A 7,103-nucleotide genomic window follows, 5' to 3' on the forward strand; every position below is an offset into this window, starting at 1 on the left:
ATTGGTATATGGTTAGAAGCACTATTTGTAATTCAATGTGTACTTTGTTAAAGCAAAGAAAGGATTTCTGCACAACGGCTGCCTACCTACCTATGCTGTATTCAAATGACAGTTGCTTAGCTGCCATCTTGTGGCAAACAACACACACTGTAAAAAAAAAGTATTCAACATTTCAGGGTAAGAGTCAAAATTTCCATTTTAATGTCCTCTTAATGGATGGTTTTGTATCCCTTTCACCTGTCTTTCAGGAAAGCAATTTTTCTGTTTTTTTCTGGTCTGACATTTGTTGAACGCCAGAGTCATTTCACTATTTATACTTCAGTGGTTCTTTTATGATACCAATTATGCTTTACATGAAAAAAAAAGATGTTCCACGGGTTGGGTGAATGTCTATAAACACACAGAATTTAACATTGCCCTATTTTGAGACAAATTACAAAGAAGTGGTTGAATGTGACACCCACACAGAGAATTGTTTTTTAAATCTTGGCACCGTAGTTCATTCAGAAAGACCACCCATTAGAGACAGTACAACAAAATCTACCTTCACATTTGGTTTCCGGTTAGCTCACTCGTGATTCCGAAAGTTGGTCAATTCAACTTTTGAGCCTTATTTGTGTTGAGAACAGCTTGACTCCCACCTCTGACACACTCGGATTTGCCCTTGGGTATGCTTACTTATTCCAGCTTTTAAGTTAGGATTTAGATGTTTAGGCCTTATATATAACTTTGGCTAGAGAATGTACGAAGAAGAATTTCAGAGTCAACTTTGCTTTGCTATCCGTGTTGCTGCGCAACCAAGGAAGGCGATAGGCATTAGTAATTAAGCGTACTGGGTGTGGACTCAGACGACTCTAGGTTCGTACCCTGAATCCTGGCTTTTCCTTTTACTAGCTGTTTGGCCTTGAGTGAGTCACTTCACATTTTTGTGCCCTAACTTCCACAAATTTGAAATGGGGATCATAATGGCATCTTCCTCATAGGGTTGTCGAGAAGATTAAATGTGTTAACACACACACATTCTCTGAATGGTGCCAAACAAAGTAAATAGTCCAAAAATATGAGCTAACATGACTTACTATTCTTTTATTCTTCTACATTGTCCGTTGTTAAACATTATTATTGTTTATACCTTTTTTCTCCCTAATACTAGGTCACTCTGCTGATGTCCGACTCTCAGGGTTGGACCATCTTGCTCTTTTAATTGGTTTAGCAAATATTTATTGAGTCCGTAACATGTGCTATACATTATTCTAGGTACTGAAGCTACGACAGCTGCCTTTTTCAAGACGGACAATGTCTCCTTCTCACATATCTCACAACTGAGAAGGTGTTGGATGGTAAACAGATTCACAGTCAGCATAATTCAGAAAGTAATGTGTACCAGAAAAAATAGGAAGGACCAATGTAATAAAGAGTAACAGAAAATGTAAAGGCCCAAAAGCAGTAGTCTAAATTGTCTACAAAGTCAGAGGAATAAAAACTTAGTGAGAGGAAACAAAGTTAGAGAAGTGGGTAGGAACCAGACAACAGGGCTATGCAAGGCACGGTAAGGACTTAACAAGTTATCCTAAGTACAATGGGACTCCATCAGAAAGTTTTAAAGGAGGGAGTTACAAGATCAAATATATGTTTGCTTAAAAAAAAATTGTCTATGCCATGAACTTAAAAGATGAGAGGACTTGTCTTCAGAGAATGAAGCAGATGTGTAGATAGAAACAAATTTGAGGGGCGCCTGGGTGGCTCAGTCGGTGAAGCATCTGCCTTTGGCTCAGGTCATGATCCAAGAGTCCCAGGATCAAGCCCCGCATCAGGCTCCTTGCTCAGCGGGGAGCCTGCTTCTCCCTCTCCTTCTGCCACTCTACCTGTTTGTGCTGTTTCTCTGTCTCTCTCTCTCTCTCTCTCAAATAAATAAAATCTTAAAAAAAAAAAAGAAAAAGAAACAAATGTGAGAGATAACAACACAACCCCTTCCTCGAGACGGGTTGCATTTACACCCATGGGTTCTGTGAGATACCTCTTTATAACGAACTCTCCCTTTGTTTGTTAAGATATTGCTGATTGTTTTCTGTTGATTTCTAACCAACCAAAACCCTTCCACCTACTTCACTCTACCTCTAAACTCTACCTTCTCTCGGCCTTTCTCAGAATACTGAACTCACCTTTATTTCCCTTAGAATCATGTGCCCAAGGGGGAAAAAAAAACTATGTTCTTCTAATGTCCAAATTCACAGCCTCTGAATTGACAGTCTCTTGACAACACTCCTGTGTATCATCTTGTCTTTTACAGTGACAGAACTAGGAGCCAAAAAATTAACAAAAAGAGGACACATTGGGGTGCTGCAGACTGTGGGAAACTAATTAAATGTCAAGTAATGGGACTAGACCGTGCCAGACACAAGAAACATTGTTTCGAAGGAAGTACAATAAGAGTCATATGGCAGGGGTGCCTGGGTGGCTCATTTGGTTAAGTGGCTTCCTTCACCTCAGGTCATGATCCCAGGGTCCTGGGTTCAAGCCCCGTGTCGGGCTCCCTGTTCAGCAGGGAGCCTGCTTCTCCCTCACCCTCTGCCTGCCGCTCCCCCTGCTTGTGCTTGTGCTCTCTCTCTCTCAAGTAAATAAATAAAATCTTTAAAAAAAAAAAAGAGTCATATGGCACAGACAAGCTGTTGACATAGTGATAGCAGTGGACAAAAGAATTTCCCAACGAGTGTACAGAGCATAACCACAAAGAGTTTAGGAGCAGAGCATTCAAAGATCTACACCGCAGGCAGCACCGAGGAAAATCTGGTAGCTGGTAAGAGGGCTTCAGTCACAGGAACGTAGCTTGGAGTTAAAACCGGCAAGAACATGGCAGGGTCCGCATCTCTCAAGTCTTCGTGGCTTATCAGTACCGAAAAGTCTCAGGGACCAGCTAGAGACCCAGTCACCTGAGCAAGGATAAAAAGATGGGGGAGAACTACAATAGACTTTGCCTTGATATTAAAGTTCTCCTGTCTTCTGTTGCAGCTCCGAATATTTGTCCTAAAGAAGGAGGCGCGGGTGAATATGCGATGGGTAGGGGTTGGAGATCAAAGACCGCGAAGGTAGGACACCCTATATTGCCATCATTTATGAATTACCCATTGGTGCAGAGAGTAGCTCAAAGTGATAAGTACTCAGCTTATTTGTCTCTTCAACTACCGTTCTCCTTGGAAAAGGTCAGATTTTTGAGATGCAGGCCTATTCTCTAACAACTCAAGTGAGACCAAAAGAAAATAGCTTCTCGGAGGCACTAAACACTTCCTATTTGATAATGTTTTTGGTCTCGAGTCATGGAAACGAATGCCTTTACAGCACAGCGAGAGAGAAGGCATGTGTGCACAGGGAGGTCACCGAGCACATCTCTGGCCCAACAGCTAACTGCATAAAGGCTGATGTGAGTTCGCGAGGACCAAATTCATGTTTATACTTATCTCCTCCCAAAATGCTGCTGTTGCAGTCAAGCAAGGCAACTTCGTGATCTCTAGTGGGGCTTTCCAGCTCCAGATGAAAAGAAACATGTATGTTTCGAATGAGTCATTGCCTTTCTGGACCGGAGAAAATCTTTCTGATCTTAAGATGGTTGGGCTTTTTCCTGGGTCTTTGAGAAAGGGACTGAAATGTGCTATGAAATGCTGTTTTTGTTTTCAAATATGCCTCATTCAAAATCGCTGATGGTGCCTAAACAAATATGACCAAAGTCAGAACAGAATCTAGAGCCTGCCTTACCCTGCAATGGGAGAGAGTCCAGCAGAGATGATGAATTATCTAAACCACATGAGCGGAATGTTCGGTGTTTCCCGCCTGAATCCTGCTCAAGGCTGAGGACTCTCACCTTCCGCTCTAGGGTCAACACTTTCAAAGAATCATCGCTTTGTGGTTCTTCCATTAAAAAGCCTTGTTAATCACATCAGGCTGCTTCCTTGATCTCGGTATCGTATTTCTATCACACTCACTCTAAAATCACCAGTAACGGATAAATGGATGCCGACTGCTTCTAGAGAGATGACACATGGCAGTGGACATCAGTGCCAATCCAAATTCATGAACATTGCTTGGAGATCCGATTACATACTCCATCTCCTATTCCACTGAGGCAGTATTCCAAACCTCTTTGGCCTTCTTCTGGGGCCCCTAATCAGGGCCAGCTACATAATCTGCAGGGCCCAGTGCAAAATGAAAATGCAGGGCCCCTTGTACAGAAAAGGAAGATGAAGCATGTTTCTTTTCCTCTGCAGTCTCTGTCTCAGTTCATCCTGGTGTTCTTTGAATTACTATATAATGCTATGTACTTCCTCAGGTGTGGGGATACTCCTGGGACAAATGTAGACCCTCAGAGTTACCCAGGCCCCTGGCCCACCACGGAAAGAATGGGATGTGCGCCCCGACCCCCACCTTCAACATGCTCATACCCAGGCCTCTGCCCAGAGGTCAGCGGCAGCAACGAGGGGGTGGGCTGGCAGGGGAGTGGACAGCCAAGAATCAAGCCCGGGGAGGTGGGGAACAGCGGGAGGTAAAACCACGCATGCGCTGAGGCATGTCAGCTCCAATGATCCAAGATCAGAGCTCGTGCTCCATTTTCCCATCAGACGTCACTGAACAAAACAAATTCAAAGGCAAAATGATTAAGAACTTCAGGACGGCAGTCACGGAGTAGTAAATCCCAAGCGGGGAGCCCCCTTCAGAGTGACCGCATAGGTTATGGTCCCCCGACGCAGGCCCAGCCCCTAACGCTCCTCTGGCCCACCACAAAGAGGCATGGATGACTTCACCTTCCTGATCTTCCATCCACAGACATAGCAATATCTTCTACCCATTCTTTTCTTTTTTTCATCATCTCGTCAAAGGAGATAGGCTTCCTACCTATCAGGTGTGCTCTGTATCCCAAATCCATTATTGTTTCCTCTGGTACTTTCCTCTCTCAAATGTATTGACTCTCTCCTGATCTTGTTGGCTCTTGCCTTCAGGCTATAAGTGTATTCAAACCTTTACCACATCTTAAAAACCCCCGCTGACCCTGAGTAGCCCTCTAACTATCCCATTTCCTTAATGATCCACACAACCAAGGCTCTAGAAATAGCCATCTATCTTCAAACTGTACCCTGAATCCGACCTCCTTTAGCCACCCGCATTATTGCCCTAGTTCAAACCAGAATCACCTCCTAAACTACGGCAACGCTTCTCGAAATAGTCCATCTGCTGCAAACTCTTGCTCTTCTAGAATGCATTCTCCACAAAGCCGTCACAGTGATCTTCCACAGCACAAGATGAACCCTATCATTCTTCCGCTCCAAACCCCTGGCAGAAACCATTTATGGGGTACTTTGTGCATACACAGGGTTTTCATTTTTATGTAGTCTCATTTATCAGTCTTTTCCTTTGTGGGTCCTTCCATTAATTTATACTCAGAAAGTTCCTTCTCATCTAGAGGTAAATAAATATTCACCTGTATTTGTTTCTGGTCTTTAAAACATTTCTGCTTATCATACTTAAATATTTCATGAATTTGATGTAAGAAATATAATGGCGGAATACATTTATTTTCCAAATATTTATATTTACTGAGTAATCCTTCTATGTCCCCCCACTAATTCGGGGTTTTTTTAAGATTTATTTATTTATTTCAGAGAGAGAGAGTACGCATGCCAGCATGGGGGCGGGGAGGGAGGGGAAGGGACAGAGGGAGAGAATCTCCAGCAGACTCCCTGCTGAGTGAGGAGCACGACAAGGGGCTCAATCTCACCACTCTGAGATCAGGACCTGAGCCGGAATCAAAAGTCAGAAGCTCAACCGACTGAGCCAGCCAAGTACCCCTCCCCCACCAGTTTGTAAGGTCATATGGGTCACATTCTAAATTCTTTATAAAGTCAAGCTGCTGGTGGTGACCGCAGTGGTGATGGTGGTGGCTGTTTTTCTGCTGGACAGTTTCGTTCTATTGATCCAGATATTGACTCTTGAACCAGCTCCACATTTTCTTGGCGACTGCGGTTTGGAGGGAAGTAGGGGATAAAGTGAGAATATGCAATGTGACAAGGCTTCTCTAATTACTCTCTCTTTTCCAGATTTGCTTGGCTAGTCTCAGTGTTTATTCCTCCAGCTGATCCTTAGACTCTCCCCATAATATTCCAATATAAATTCTTCAGGAGGTTGAAATAAAAGTTACATTGGACTCATAAATCATTTAGCAAATAATTTAACAATTTAAAACTATTCAGTGTTGCTGTCCAGAATTGAGATCCGCCTCTGCGTGTGTCTTCTTCCATGGCTCTCGAGTTTTTTGCTTTTCTTTACAGAAATCCCAAGTCTTATTTGGTGAGTTTGTTTCTAGGATTGTTTGGGTTTTTTTTTTTCCAGATCCTGGAAAATGGACTTTTCTGATCATATTGTCTAATGAGGTTTTATAACTGAAATACAAGCTGTTGATTTTGTATGTATATGTGTCCATCTTATTCTTATTCATTTTTACTTGACAATTTTTCAATTAAACTCCGTGGGATTTTTCAGGGAACAATTGTGCAATCAGCCAATAATGAAAACACTTCCTCCTTATTTTCAATAGCTATAGTTGTCATTTGTGTTTCATGATGTATTATTCTTACTAGATCTTCCATAATATGATAATAATAGTAACAATAATAATAAATGATAATAATAACAGCAGCTGCAGAGACAGAAGCATTCTTATATTATTTGGCATTAATGACTTTAGTATTTTGCCTTCGGAACCACTGCTGCTAAGTTTTCTGGCCTCGTCATTTACTATTCCCACACCAACACATTTTCATCATAAGCCAACCAGTCTATTAACTAAGGACAGCAAAATATAGTATGTATGTTTCTCAGACAATAACTTTTTTATTGATATATATTATACATACCATAAAATTCACATTTCAAGTGAAAAATTCAGTTATTTTTAGTATATTCACAAAGCCATGCAATGATGAACACTAATTCCAGAATATTTTCAACACCCTCATAAGAAATCCCAGACACAGGACACCTGGGTGGCTCAGTCCGTTGAGCCTCCAACTCTTGGTTTTGGCTCAGGTCGAGATCTCAAAGGGGTGAGATCGAGCCCC

This window comes from Ursus americanus, chromosome X (genome assembly GCF_024610735.1).
Source record: "Ursus americanus isolate L20-20 chromosome X, mUrsAme1.1.p, whole genome shotgun sequence".
Taxonomy (NCBI): domain Eukaryota; kingdom Metazoa; phylum Chordata; class Mammalia; order Carnivora; family Ursidae; genus Ursus; species Ursus americanus.